The 15,988-nt window shown below is 38.7% G+C and overlaps 1 protein-coding gene across 4 annotated transcripts in view; it reads right to left on the bottom strand.

The window, feature by feature from the left end:
* OTUD7A (OTU deubiquitinase 7A) overlaps window positions 1-15,988 on the bottom strand; it is a 106,493-nt gene that overhangs the window by 58,320 nt on the left and 32,185 nt on the right. For all 4 annotated transcript variants that reach the window (XM_088063061.1, XM_005521445.3, XM_014251334.2 and 1 more), the window contains 3 exons: window positions 12,568-12,643; window positions 8,408-8,525; window positions 7,711-7,816 (listed from right to left, as the gene is read on the bottom strand). The gene's annotated coding sequence lies outside the window, so the exon portion shown is untranslated. The remainder of the gene's footprint in view (window positions 1-7,710; window positions 7,817-8,407; window positions 8,526-12,567; window positions 12,644-15,988) is intronic.

Below are 15,988 nucleotides of genomic sequence, written 5' to 3' on the forward strand. Positions count from 1 at the left end.
AAAACATCGTGCTTTTCCGTTTGCTGAACCACTTGATTAACCAGCAGTGTTCTCCGTTTCATGACCAGCAGAATGAGCTCATTTCTTGGAGCTGCAGTCAGTACACACTGAAAAGCAAACTGTCTGTGGGGAGTTCATGATACTTGGAAACGTAAAAAGGTAAAAGCTGAACTTTACCCAGTTGATAATAATTTGGTTTTTCAAGCACTAGCTTCAAAGTAAAAGTGGTATGTCAAGAAAAGAATAAGGTCACCACCATCAGACAGTCAAATATTTAAACTTGAATCAGAAGTAAACTCATACCACTAGTATTTGTGTTTTAATTAATATAGAAATGGATCTGCTTATGTGCATTGTAATATACTCAGAAACTACACAGCAGCTACTGTTTTCTTATGTATAACAATAATGTTTTCTGTGATGATGATCTCTACAGACTGGAGACTTCAAATAAAAGGAAGAAAAAAAATACCACTTCCATAAATAGATTTCATCCAGAAGAGATTTAGTTGCAAAGAACTTCTTGGGCAATTTCAAACAGTCCTGAATATGACCTGTGAATTTTTACACAGCACATGTGACTGAATATCCACTCCACATATACAAATCCACATCTGCTTGATTAAATTAGACCGTCAGTCTCCTGAAGTAAAGCCACAGCCAAACGGCCCAAAGTTATACAAACGATCTCCAGCAGGAGGTTGAAAATCTGGCTCTGTACCTTCTTTGTAATTCAAATGATAGAATTGAAGCTCTCAAACAGAAAGACATTAAGAGAATTTATATTATAATTGCAATTGCTACTTAGAGATAAGCAGTAAATGTTCCCATAATACTTTACCTCTGGAAAGTCAGACACTTAATAGAGTATCACTCCAGCCTATGTCACCCCGGAAAGCTGACCTTGGAAATCTTCCTGTCCTATCAGGACTTCTACAAACCACTACAAGAATTTACTAAGGGACAGACTTGCTCACATTGTTCTCAGTTCTTCCCATGAACTTCTCCATCCATTAAACCCTGAGATGAAGGCACACAAATCTACAAGGAGCAAAGCCTTCAGAAAGGGCCTTTTTTTCCACATGGAGACAAAAAGGTAAGGACTGAAGTGTCGCTAGTGGACACAAAACAGGAATGTAGATTCAATCACAACAGCCAAGGTTTCATCCCCAAGGAGGCAGAAGCCTTTATTTCAGGGATTTTAAGCTGCTTTTATAAGGTGTTCTGATACAGGTTTAACATGATTGGTAAAGGAACAACACCTCTCTCATCCCATTGGTGGGACAAGAGAAAAACACATTCAAAACATCTGTACACCAGTGTTTTGGGAACCAAAAACATCTTCACAAAACAGTCCTTGAGAGAGAGAAGTTTCCCAAAAGACTTTCCCTTGGGAAACAGGTCTTCTCAGGCTCAGAAAACTCTTCTCAGGCTCAGAAAATCATGTCCACACTGAAGCTGTAGTGTACCAGGTTTCTTACTGGAGAAACCAGGCTGAAAAAATACCTGAACTGCTGGAACTATATCACTTTGTCTTTCTAACACATAACAGCAGCAGTGAAGTAATGTTTGTAATGGAAAGATTGTAGACAGATTGATAGACTCAACATGCCTTGGCTGAGCAGGAAAAATGGACAGCATGAATTGCTCTGAAGAGTGCTAATGTGCTAAGGAAGAGCAGGGAGGAACTTCAGTCTTTTTCCTTCTCCTGCATCTGTATTCTAAACAGCCTGAAAAAAACACTGAAAACTTTTTCAGCTCCTTGCTCATTGTAGCTAGAGGTGTAAAGAAGATATCTGGGGCTTAACTTTTTAGAGTACTTTTGCTCTCCCTTCTAGGCCTTGGAAACTTTCTCCTAGGCATTGCTAACCTGGCAATGATGTCAAACAGCAAAATGTATATGCTATGTACTCTGAAGAGAAATAAACAGAAACACTTAGGCCTTATACATCATTTGCAATGTGCCACAGCGCTTCAGTGAAGATAAAACATACAGTATTCTTGCAGAAGGCCTTAAAAATAGAAAAACAGCCTTGTGATTGTGAAAGCTAGGAATAAAGTTAATTACAATGGTACATCAGAAGCTGAACTAACAAGCATAAGCATGATAAGCCACATACAGTCCTGCGATCTTCCAAATTTATAAATAGCTCCAACATTTTTCAGAAATAGAAGGCAGATCTCAATGCTGATGGTGCCAAACTCTTCAGTTTTATCTGGACCCATCTATCTACTTTTGGTTAATAACAATACGCAAGGAACAACACGGTGCAAGGCACACTTAGTATCTGTGAATTCACAGAATGAATAAACCAGTTCCATGTGTAGAAAACTTATTTGGGAAATCTTATCAGTTTTGCAGGAAATTGTTCTGCAAGCAGCAGAGAGAAGGAAGCATCATATTCTTTGGATTTCTGCCCTTTAATATCCTAAACTTGTGCAGCCACCAGCACGTCCCAGAGTTAGCCCAGGCACGTGTATGTACTTCTGTCAAACAGTGTAAAAAAAAAGGTACTGTTCTAATTTCAGGGATTTCTTTTCTCCACCAGCCAAACTTTCACAAAATAAACAATTGGCTTCCTCTTGGGGGGCACCTCCTCTCTGTGATGCTTTAATTGTCACAAGAATCAAAATTGTATCCAATTGCCTCATGACAGTATTGAGCAATCCCACAGATGCTTTCAGAATCAATGAAAAAAATATTTGATTTATTGTATGCAGTAAAATCTCTGTTAACAACAATTGCTGAAAAGAGTGTAAATCTCTCTTAATTTCTGCATAAAGGGAAAGATCATTCCCTCACAAAATAAAATACCTCACCATAAAAATTCATCCAATTACTCACATAACTTTTCAACCAAGATATTTTAATAAGACATTCTTTTAATCCCTGCCTGTTTAATAAGACAAATAAGACATTTGGTAGTTTATTATACCACCAGTGCACAATTCATTTTTGTAGCACAGCAACAATAAATAACACAAATGAAACAGTCAAATCTCACAGCCTCCACTGAAACAGTATTTGGAATACAATTACATGCGGTACACATCTTGCAAAAGATGTAGACTCAGTTTCAAATTTAGCAAAATGTGACCAGGAAATAAGTGCCTGGGACTTCACCACAGTGTTTGTTTGACCCTTTTCAGTCTTGAACTTTACTATTTGCCAGAAGCTGTTTCAGCTTATAAGAGTGTTAAGGCTCCTCTAGTGCTCTGTAAAGAATTAACTGCTCCATGAAGAGATGCCTTTAGAATCTTGCTGGTCTAATTTACAGTGTAACTTATTTTAGTAACTCAAAACTTTATTCTCTCTGGGTAAAGTTTCCCAAGATTTTAAACATCCATGTGAAACAAATGATGTGTTTTCCATGCTTTAAATATACAGAGGTAGCTCCAAAGAAATGTGAGAGGAGATGATTTACTTGGAAACAAGGTATTCCCTGTCTTCTCTATGAAACTGGCTTTCTTCTTTTAGCAATACAAACAGTGCCAGCTTCTCTAGCCATTTGCTCTCTGCCCTTATATACATTAAAAACACTGAGAGATCAGGTATGGATAGCTTTGGTCTAATTTAGTAAAATCCTTTCTGGCTTTGCAGAAAAACCACAAACCATGTCAAAACCACATTAATTTACTCATAAATAAGACTGAATGGACTTAGGCTGACCCATAATTTAGTTGTGCAATACTAAAACTCCACTAGAGAACCATGCAGCATCTAGAACAGATGGACATATTTATTTCAAACCATTCTGACTTTAAAGGTTTAACACATTAGAAATTAAAGGGTTTCTAAGCACCTTATGTAAAATAGTAATACCTCAAGAGAGACAAAGATCATACTTCCATCATGCAGCCGCTGTCTCTATTTTTGTCTGCAGACACCATGCTAATATGCACATCATATTATTAACAGCAAAACCAATGGAATAGAAATTCTCATGGACTTAATGCTAAGTAACTATAAAAGGTGTGTATAACTACTATCAAAGTACACTGCATCAAATACTTCAAATGTATTCTTCTACTGGTCTATGTTGGTAATTTTCATGGATTAAGATTCTCAGATTAAGATATATTTCTGTACAATGACAGGATCTTGCTCTAAACTGAACCAGTCCATATTTTTAAATTAAATTATCCTGATGGTTAGATTGTCCAGCGAGAGCATTTTTTTAAAGGGTACATTTAATTCTTTTCACCCAGGTTGAGAACTACCTACCTCATAAAAATAAGTTTACTGTGAAAAAGAAATCTTCAAGAAAAACAAAGATTTCCTGAAATTCCATGAGAAATCACCTTGGACAGTACTGGCTAGGAGAAGAAATACACTGGCCTGAAAATCTCTGTGAAGTTTGTGCTTAAGAGACATGGATTCAGTGGTAAAAAACAGGATTTAAAACAGTTTGTGCAAAACAGAATGAATCTCATTTCTCACTATGGAATAGGACTTAGAATTATTTTACTTCTAATATATAGCAGAAGTAATTTGATCTCATGAGAACTAAGTAAATGAATTTAGTTCGCACTGACAAAATACATGATGAATGCTGTAAAGGCATGTAGCAGAGGTAAAGAGCACTAACTAGAATGTTTATGTTTTCTGTATCTCCATGTTTGCACTCCGTCACATTATGTACCTCACACCATAACAATATTTTTGCTATTATGTAATTGTCTGATAATAGACAGTTATTAAAATAACCAATCCAACTAGAAATTAAATCTCAGAATGACAGAGCATTGCCTGTAATTACAACGCAGTTCTACTTCCACCCACGTTAGGCAGAGCTGCCCAAGTATCCTAATGCAGCAGTTAGTCTTTATTAATTGTATCTTAATGAGGATTCCTAGGACAAATTCAATATTGAAATTTAGACTATAATCAAATGGTACATTATCTTAAATCAGCCTAAAATGAACAGTAACTGTCAAATGATGAATTCAAGAGTAAGCTGCCTGTAGTGGTAGGTATTAAGTCCCAGTTACTTGCAAAACCAAATGCCACTGCTCTATAATAAGCCAACTTCTGTAAAAATACTACCACAGCAACAACCAAGATGGCACTTAAATAAAATGGAATAACATTTGTGTCTCATCACTCTGACTACAAGTTATAGTAACTGCATCAGAAAATTAAAAGTGATAACCACCTCCTCACTACAGGAAAGTTCTGGGACATGGCCTACATCCCAAAGAAGGCAGTTTCCTAACAACTCGTAGGCAGGAGTTTGTTGTGCTTTGAGTGATGCTGTCACCAGCCCTGCTGGAAAAAGCAGCTGCCTAATGCAGATGTGTGAAACAAACTAGAACCTGGAAATTCCTTTGCAAAGGAGAAGTATCTGGGAGGCATTGGGAGGAAGGGTGAGAGATACTTGGGCTTATTTAAAAGCCAGAACCCCACATTGCTCAAATAGACACTGAGCTTAGTAGGACCTGAAGGGCTCTCACAGTTCAAGACAACACAACAGCAGCTGTGGCTTGAAGATTTAGCCATCTAAAGCAGGGCACCAAGGGACACACAGAGAAATTAAGTTCTGTGAAGTTGGTAAAAGGAATATCCAAGAAGGATCTATTTTTACAAAAACAATTAATAGCTTAAAAGAGACTTATACCATTTTAAAAGATTTATGCAAGGTGGAATAATAGATAATTGAATTTCTTCTTTTTTCTTCAAGTCTGCAGGTTCCTTGGTCTACTCCGATTTTTCTCTCTGCTAGACCTTAAAAACCAAAATCTAACAGAAGTATACAGTAGAATTAGACTATTCAGATACACCAAGAAGATACATTGGATAAATTTGACTTAGATTAGATACATAATATTTAGTAGTATATACAGGGCTAACCAGCATTACCTGAAATCAAGGTTGAAGAAGGTAAACCACATGAGCCATGCAATGTTACAACTTCTGAGAACCAAACTGAGAATTTTTTTTCAGTTGAATTAGGCACAAAATGAGGCAAGATTAGAGTCTGATTTGTCTTATGCAGGCACTGCTTATCTCTATTTGACTACTATCCCTAGAAAAGAATGGAATTCACTGGAGACACTGCCCCAAATAAATAATCACTTTTAAAAGATTAAAGAAGCCATTAACATGGATTGACTTTGTCCCAGCAGAACAGAGCAATGCAATCTGTTCAGTGCTGGTGATCTGGCAAGGGCAAATCAAAGTAGTCTGACACCCAAGTAGAGAGACAGGAACTCGCACATGCTGAGAGCAGTGTCCAAACTCACAAGGACTTCTGAAGTGACAATGGCTCCAAAGGAAAAATTCTATATTCAACACATGGATACAGCTGCTTCTCCATGATCAAAATGGATACTTATACAATTCTCAGCAAGAATCACAAAGATTTTACTAATACCATACTTAATCCTCAAAAGCTTAAATAAAATCCAGTATGCACAGAGGAGAGTGGAGCTTGGAAAAAAGTTGTGCCTCAGCTATAGAGAGAACTGATGAGCTCAGCAATACTTCAAGAGCCTTAAGACAGTTTGGAACATCAAGTCCCACTTCTGAAAGGAAGAGACAAAGAATCTGTGTTCAAGCAGAGACAGACATGGAATCTACGTTCAAGCAGAGACCTCTGGCAATCAGATACAAAAAAAACCCACAACACCCCAAAAAAAAAGCCCCCAAAACAACAAAGGAACTGGAGAAATTAGTGCTTGAAAGTAAGAAAGATTTGTGAATTCTAACTTTGCTTTTTTCCTTATCCACACAAAATCCAGTCTGTTTACAAGCATTTGGTATGAAGGTCTGCTTGAAAGTAAACATTTTTCAGAAGATATTGCATTTGTTTTTGTTTAAATTAGTCCTGAATTAATTCACAACTGTCATATTTGTAGATGCACAAGTGCTTAGGCCTGAGTGCAGTATGTGGGAACACTTCCCAGAAGCTTGAACTGACACACCTGTACAAGGTACTGAGATGATGTGAAAACTGAGGTAACACAGAAGTGGAAGGCTGGGAAAACCTGGAGAAATGAAGGCAAGACATGAGAAAGAATTATCATGAGGAAGAGGGAGAAGGACAATGTTTCTATAGCAAACTGTGTTTCATTACTCTCTATTGCGGTTGAGAAAGTTCTTTGCAGTGAATTTCAAACCCAAGGTTAAGCTTCAAAATTAGAAACAAATCCATTAAATGAAGATGCCAGTGCATACAGAATGCCCATGCTGCAGTGCTAGGGACTGTCAGGAGTTCTGCTGGGACTCCTTCACAATCATGGTGAACAATGACGGAAAACTTCATCTGTAGTAACGGAGAATTAATCTCCATGGTGTATTTTAGAGTGAATTTAGCAACTCAAAGTTAAAAATACAGTTCCCATGTACTTGATTTTAGTATAATGTTCAAGACAGATGCTTGAACATCTGTGGATGTGGATCCAAATCAAAGCTACAGACCAGTTTCTCATACTTTTCATGTGTACATGGTAGAGAGTAATTATTTTCAGCTCCATTCAATTTGCTGCTTTCATTTGCTGAAGGTCCTCCCTAGCACTTTCATGGATCTCATGTGGCAGGGGAGGCAAAAGCAGTAGGGAAGAACCTCTCAATCCATCACTGCTGCCAAAGAAGTGTTATGTGCAACATGCTTCCAGGGAAGAGAGAGTTCTGTGTGAACGGTTTGGTTTAAGTAATGTAGCAACACTGAGAAGCTCTACAGCAAAAGCAGGGACAAAAATCTGACTCACCATGATAGGTTCTGCTTGAAAAAGTCTCCCTTCTCTCCTGCATGCCCTAACTCATTTTGGTGAAGCAAACGAGGCAGGCATCCACACCAGCAAGCCCACCTTCTCCCTGGAGGAAGGACAGAGAAGTCAGCAAGGAAAAGACAACTCAGAGCAGGTGAATATCAGCTAGACAGCAGCTATTCAGCAAACACTGACTGTTCTGTTCACTGCCCTGACCAAGGGGGGTCACTCTGGGGATCTTCTGTTCAAGCCTCACAGTTGGTTATTACACCATGTTATTACACCACGTTATTACAGAATGAACTGCTAAGAAATATAAAAGCAAAGAACTGAGCCCCAAACAGCTTCTGCAGTGACACATCAACTGCAGCATCAGTGCAGTTGTCTAACATGGACATGATATGGACGATTTTAGGAACTTATGCAGCATCCAAGCTTTAGGAAACACAGATAAAGGTTCATTTAATGAGTAACAATACATCATCCATCAGCTCTGTGTAGCCACAGGCAACAGGCATGCTGGTAGCCTGTTAATAATTTTAGTCTGTTTCTTTGGTTGGTTACACTTAATTGTTGTCAACAAGAAAACAAATAAAAATTTTTGTTTACGTCACCACATCATTATGCTCAGCATTCCAAAACAACTACCTGGCAGATGTTGATTTGAGGGGTGGAGGGGATGTTGATAGATACTCACAGGAATGAGGTAGGTAGGCCCCTTTTTCTGTTTCTAATATGTTTGCCTATTTAGGAAGGCAAGAGGCAACTGTCCAGCTGATTTACTTCTGATTTTGAATCTCTGCAATATCATGTGCCTGTGAGGATGGAGAGAAGAGCAGAATAAGTTTTACTGTTTATTCCAAAAGTGACACTAATTTACTGTTCTGTATCCATTTGTCATATCCACTACACAGTCTGACCCTGGAACACTTCTCTGTAGTACTATTGTGGAAAAAACAATTCTATGCTATTTACATCAGCAGCTTCTTAGGAATCCAGCCCCCTTCCCCTTTGGTTTAGATAAACAGAGGAAATACACCTCAAAATCCAGTTTAGAGGGCTGGTTTTCTACCAGTTTGACCAGCACTGTCAGTGGTAGAACTGAGTCAAATAGTCTAGTAGATCAAATATATTTAGTTTCTTACTACTTATGAAAAATTCACCTGCAGTTTGAAAATTACTCATTTTGTTCAAAAAAACCAATATGATTCTTTTAAAAAAGAACAGTATCCCCAAAACCAACAAGCACTGCAGACTGATCTAAAAGAATTCTCAATATTAATTAAATTAACCATGAAGCATAGACCCAAGTGGTTTAATGAGCTTTATCTCAAGTGTTTTGCATCCTGACTAGATATGTGAGCATGTTGTAATTTATACAGCTTTAATCTGCTTTACCTGCTAAGAGAGCAAAAATGATCTGCACATACTCTTATTTTACAGCCTGTTTAGCAATACTGTAACCAAATGTCATTTTTTCTCTGACACTGACTAAATATTGCTTCTCTATTAGTCTGTGCACCATTAATCAAAGCCTTCCATGTGTGCTGTTCCTAGAGAGCTGTGAGTGTGCAGCAGCCTAGCAGGATGAGAGGGCACCAGGGCAGCACAGCAGCATTACTGATAAGAACTACTCAGAGTGCCACTGTCCATCAAAGTACCCCTTGGTCTCTCTGAAGGCCCAATAAAAAGAGCTGTTCCAATTGCAGAAGTTAAAAGAGAGCCAGAACAGATTTCTCTCTAGATAGCAAAAACCTGAAGGAAAAAATTAATAGATAAAGGGCTGCAGAGAATAGTTTCTTGTGGTTTCTTTGCCTCCTGTTAACACCATCCCTGTATGTCTGAATGCATCCACTGGGTAATAAAGCAGAGGTTAGGAAAATGAGAGAAAGAATATTGGTGTCATCCTAATTGGGTTTAATTCTTATGACAGCACAAACAATGGGCATGGAGATACAAAACGTGTCTTTCAATGAAGAGGCTAAAGCAAAAGCCACAGCTTCTTACAAGTGTGAACTACAGATTTAAATGAAATTGTAATTGCCAATACAAGCAATGAATTTGACCTCAGTATTCAATTCTACATTCAGCTATTCTATGATTCATCTATAATGAAAGAAAAACAAATGGCACTGGAGTCAAACTGAAACAATCACAAGAAAATTTTTCTGGAAAGAACATGAAACATTTACAGTAAGTTCCTATAAAGGTTATTAATACTTTCAAAATTCAGCCTGAGTCTTGTTTATGGCATAACCAAAATGTGACAATCTCTGATGACTCATGAAGGTTTTGGTGACAGAAGCAGTGTCACCAAGATATTGGGAAGCTTCCTGTACATTCCCTTTAGCTCCCAGAGTACGTGTCATTTTGAAGTAGCTGTCTGGTTGTGTCAGCATCTGCCGTAACAGCATGAAGTAACAGAAAACACAGCAAATGTTTGACTGGTCAAAAACTAGGAACACCTTTTTACAAGGGAAAACTCCCTTTTTAAGACCTGCACACTACACATAGTTCTTTATCACAAAAAGGAAAGGCACTTTTCCAGGCCCATGCTGGAAAGATACCAAATCTCAACTCTCAGGTTTATCAATTATCTACATTCATCTTCTGAAATAAAATAGATACAATCTGAATTGAACCAACAATGGATGTTATTCCCAGTCTCCACCTGTCTGCCTTATAGCATTTTCCCGGCAAAAGTAGTCTTCACCGACTCAAAGGTGATGCTAACACTCAGAAGACCTGAACAGGTGGATTCCTCTTCCTTCTCTGCACCACTGGTTTGGGCCATCTGGTGACACCTGCTCTGACAATAGTCTGAGGGGTCTGTAAACATGACTGAGAAATAAATACAAGATCATGAAGCTTGTTTTTGCCTCCCCAAAACTGTGAACACCTACACTTTATTGAAAACATTAATCTTGCAAAAACACTATTAAATAAGTAGCTCTTTTTTTCCCCTAGCCACTGAAAGCTCAGAATTCTCAAATTAATGGGAATGTATGTCCTTCATTCATTCATTCCTAGGTGGCAGAAGATGAATGACTTTTGACATGTATATTCCTAATTTCTGATGATTTCTAGTTAACTTATCTGCCCTAAATTTCTGAGAAAAAGCTATTTCTGAGTCTTATACACATGCAAGCCCTCCAACAGTAACTGAAAACCATCACAAAGCAACTTACAGCCATATAGACACTTCAGTGGGGGGCTGCACTAGGAAAATCTATTGCACAAACTTCAGCAATTCAGTGGAGTGTACTGCAGCTAACAGAACTACCTACCCTTCTGAAAGAATACAAAAGCAAACACTTGTTGCTCTCTTACACTCTGCACCAACCATCCAGTTTGCTGACCTCACAGGAAAACACAGCTTCACCCTTCCAGATGTTTTTACACTACTTCATCAACTTCACAGGGACAGCTTCACCTTTACAAATAATAAAAGCAATTTCACTTTTAAAAAAATATTTTATTAACTGCAAAGCACACCTCTGGATACAAAACCTGAAAAGCTCCCAACCTAACACTAGACCACACAGTATACAGGGATTCCTAAAGACTCACAGCACAAAGTGCAATCTCCTATTGATTTTAGCTTCATCTCATGAGACCCATTTTCCTTTAAATCCTATTTCACCCAATAAAGCCATTTTCCAATTGCCACTCTCCTGATAATGCTAAAAAAAAAAAAAAAAAAAAACCTGACTTACAGGTTAGTGAAAGCTTCCTGTAAAAACTGGGAACCTGCTACTGCTTCATAAAGAACCATTGTTTCCTCCTCAATCAGCTTCTTGGAACTGAGGATTGAGGGAGAAGAAGGGGGGACAATGGCCTGGCTCCCCACCATGGTACAGCTGAGCCATGGGAAGGGCAGGGGGCTGCCCTCAAAGAACCACTCGGGCGGTCCATCTGTGCCTGTCTAGGATTCTTCTGGCAGCTTCTTGGGGGTGAGATGTGGGCAGGAGGAAGAATGGAGCATCAAAGAATGGAGCACCAAAAGATGCACAAATCTGTGCTTTCCTCAGAGATTGCTTCTACACCATGAAATAACAGCAGAGACAGCCTGACCTCTGTGCAAGGGAAAGCAATTAAGGAAAAAGAAAAATGACTAAGGAAAATTCTCCCTATGATTTAATGAAAGCTGTGTGTCTGCGTAAGAATGTATCTTGAACCACAGGCAATAACCCTTCAATCACTCAAAATAGGTACCTATAGCCCATATGTCATTGAAGATTTTCCAAAAAACAATTACTCAGAATCCCTTTAGAGGAAAACCAAAAGCTATGAAACCATCTTTCTTGTTTTTCAGAGATGCTCTAAGTGGAAAACATGATGATTATATGATGAGCTGTCACTCGGCTACAACCCACTCTGTTCTATTACTGCTTGCTCCAGCTACTTTAACATTCAGTCAGCTCAGTTACCTTTTATACTCATGGTATGCAGGAATTATCAAATGCCCTTTACAGCACAGGGCAATCCTTGCCCTCAGAGTCCAAGCTGATTTGATCTCTTTGTGTTTTACTGGAATTGAGGACTGCATTGTGAAAGAGAGTAGGAACCCTGTCTCCATATCAGTTGAATTCCTGCACTACACATACTTTCCTCTGCCCTTCCTTTTGCTCTCTAGAAGACTGAGGTTACAGAGTACGGTGCACCATTTGCATATAGAAAGCAGTAGCACTTTACATAAAAAACTAAAAGCAGGCACTTTTCTGGTTTCAGTGACTAAGAGCTCAATATTTCCTTCCTCTAAACCTGTAATTTCAAATTCAGGTGTAACTCAGTTCATCAAGACTGGTTCAGATAGATATTTTAAAAATTAAGAAGCTTCCCCACTACCAGTGTTACCTGATACTTTTTTGCCAGAGACATTTTCTTTCCAGACCCTCTTCTTCTGGAGCAGTTAAAGACTTCACTGTCTTACCTGAAAGAGAATGAACAAATGAGAAACGTGCAAACAAGTTCAAAGACCATAAAGAAACAATTCTTATTTATCTCAAGCTATATATAACTTGTTTGGATGCTGCATGGTGCTACCTCACTTACTGGGGGGGTTCAATATCTTCTTCTAGGGGGCCTCCCTGGGCTCAGGTGTGTCAGATTTTATTATTAAAAGAAGCAGGATGACACTCTGCTCTACCTTACATCATCTAACAAAAGAATACATACACAAAATACTATTCCAGGTTACTGCAGCCTCATGCTGAGGCAGCAACCTTGCCCTAAGTTTCTACACAGAGGCGCCTTTTCTGAAACAAAATGTCCAAGCCTGGTGTTAACAGACACAAGTTGTTAGTGCAGGACAGTGAGCACACCATGAACCCTTGACTTGTGGCCTTCATCAAGCTCCAGGACACCCAGCCTTGATATTTTATTATGCACCAGCTTTTCTCAGCAGGAGGCAGAGTTGATTCAAGCACAAACCCGCTGAAGTTGACGTGTCCCTAATTGTATCACCCCTAACCTTTATACTCTTGATCAGATCAACTGCTATCGACCTAAAACCACCATCCACCCCTCAGGAAGTAGGTGGGAAAATGAACACAAGAATACAAAGATATTCACAGTTCTGTTTCTGATAAAGACCCTTCCCAGATCTTAATAGGGATGTGCAGCCTAGTGCCTGGCATGCCACAGACAGGGGAGACTAAAAAGACAAGCTATGGGATCCTTGTGAGGGATAATAACTCTGTGTTGCTCCCCTGCCCTTTTTAAGGATGATCACACACAACACGCAGGTGAGTGCAAAAAGCCTCCAAAACGGGTAAGAAAAAGATACAATCATGTCCCCTCTCCCCCTAACGTGACTGTGAGATGTGACATCAATTTTAATGACTTCCTTGCCTAGAAACGTACCTGGCCACCCACGCAGGTAGACAGAGTGATGAGGTGGGGATGGAGAATGAATGACTCAGAGAAATCCCAGCTGTTTGCCGTGGTGTCTCACTACTCCCAACACCAACAGCAGTGGGTGGCGTTCGAGCTGTCCTTGACCCTGCCAAATCCTTCTTCCACTACTTCTCACCATTGGAAACGTTGATGTGTTTCCAAGTCCTACCATGAATGCATTACCAATTTCATGAGGAAGATCTATCTGCTTCAGATGATTTAAAAGAAAAACAGGCAATTCTCATGCTCAGGAGAATCATGCTATAGTATGAGTGCACTAGATTACACATTCCTTTGACCTGTTTATCATTCATTACTCACCTAAAACCCTTGTTAATCCTCAGAGATATCTGATCTGTTTCCCTATACGTCTTCAATTAGAGTCAGCCCATATAAAGAAACTGCACTGGATCAGAAACAAGATCAGTATTTTAAATCGGTCTCAGCAAATGCCCTTCCATTTTCCATCCATTTTTTACTTAAAGCACACAGCATAATGGCAAGCTCATTAAATGCAACACAAAAGTGTTTATGAGTACATTGTTTTTTTGCATAGGAAACTTAGTCCCCTTTCCTTTTAAAAAAATGTTTTCAAATTTTCACACACATTTCTGTACTAATGCTCTGTGCCTCACACAAAGCCAGTCCTGTCAGGACCATGTTTGAAGAGAGAAGGATCAGAATAGTGGATGCATAAAGACACCTAAGCCTAATAGGACTACCACTCACCTCAAATGCCATGTCCTTTCATTGCTCTTTCAGCAATAAAAGGGAGAACCTCCTAGAAGTGCAAGTTTGCCCTGTGGCTTCTGAAGTCACACATCTTACAGTGAATAGCTCTCTTAAACGGTTGCCAAAGTAGAGACTGAATTTGCTAACGATTTGGACAAAACTGCACCCATTTTTCTACAAAGACTCGCTTTTGTGGGTTCTAGATGTGTGCTGATTCTTCCAAGACCCTGAAAAGCCATTCAGGAACCCAGGTTCCCCAGTCTGACTGCACATGCTGGTTGGAGACAAGTGGGAGAAAAGCAGTCACATTTCAGTACATCAGTCCTGCTCTCTGGCAGTCTACACCAAACACTAACAAAAGAAAAGGATTTTCCTATAAAATTACATAAACTGGTAAGAGATAAAAGGCACACAGAACGTAAATAAGTACAGACACCTGGAAAAGACCAATGTGATCTAAGGTAAGCTGGAAAACTGCTGGCAGGTTCACAAGAATAATCACATTCAAACCATGACTGACTGGATGCATGTTAGGAGTGAGCATTTCTCACAGCTCTGTTTCTCAAGAAGCATGGAGAAAAAATTCATAAAATTCTCAATGCCAGCATGTACAAACCTCTTAAAAAAAAAATCTTAATTCAGCTGTCAAAACTGTCTTTTATGTCCAGCACCATCTTCAGTGCAATCCTGCCTTTCTGCCTGCCTGATGTATTCAGACGTTGTTGCTGGAGTCACTTCCTCTTGTCTGTCCTATTTAACAAATGCAATTCAAGAGAATAAAATAAACTATTTCTGCAATAGCAGGAAGGCACATAGTGAACCACGGAATACCAAATCTACGAATTCACTTTATTCAGTGGACACAATTTTTATCCATAATACTTCTCTGTAACTGACTGACACTAAAACAGAACAAATAATTCAGTAATCACACCTGCACCCAGAACAGTCTGTCTTGTTCAGAACTGAGGTCATCCATAGAGGGGAATTTGCAGTGCAGCTGCTGTACTTTACATAAACACAGAGCTTCCATGGAAATTTGAATGCCTGCTTCTCACCCCTCCTCCCTTTTTCTTTTTTCTTTTTTTTTTTTTAATATAATTTTCCTATATCCTTCAGGAAACTGTAACTTTTGTGGGCAGATGTGGGTTTTCTCCTAATATGAGAATGAAATACATTGAAAAATTATTTTCTCTTGTAACAAACAGAACTGTCTGATTATTTTAGTATGATATTAACAGAAAGTCCTTAATTATTTTTATAGCATAAGAAACAAAATTTTAAACTAACTCTACTTTTTTAAAAGCAAGCAAGACAGAGTTTTAAAGGAGAAATGCCCAACATTTTAGATTAAGTGTTCCAAGCTGATGTTTTATGCTTACACAGTTATAGAGTTTCATTGGCAAAATGACCCAGGATGCACTCACTTCTTCACAATGCTGTTTCTCTCCAAAAATTACTCTCCTCCTCCACATTTTTTATTATGCTAAATAAAATAGTTACTGTTATTTCTCATGTGCTATATCAATAGTATTTTCACAACACCCTTGATGGTTCCCTTTTATTAAGGGCATTCCCCAGTACACATCTTCTCAGTCCCCTTGAAAACCACATTCTTAACATTTCTCAAGCCATGCTGGTAAAGTAT

Source organism: Pseudopodoces humilis, chromosome 16, assembly GCF_049639895.1.
Source record: "Pseudopodoces humilis isolate 2021_Gansu_Grassland_sample_001 chromosome 16, ASM4963989v1, whole genome shotgun sequence".
In the NCBI taxonomy this organism is placed as follows: domain Eukaryota; kingdom Metazoa; phylum Chordata; class Aves; order Passeriformes; family Paridae; genus Pseudopodoces; species Pseudopodoces humilis.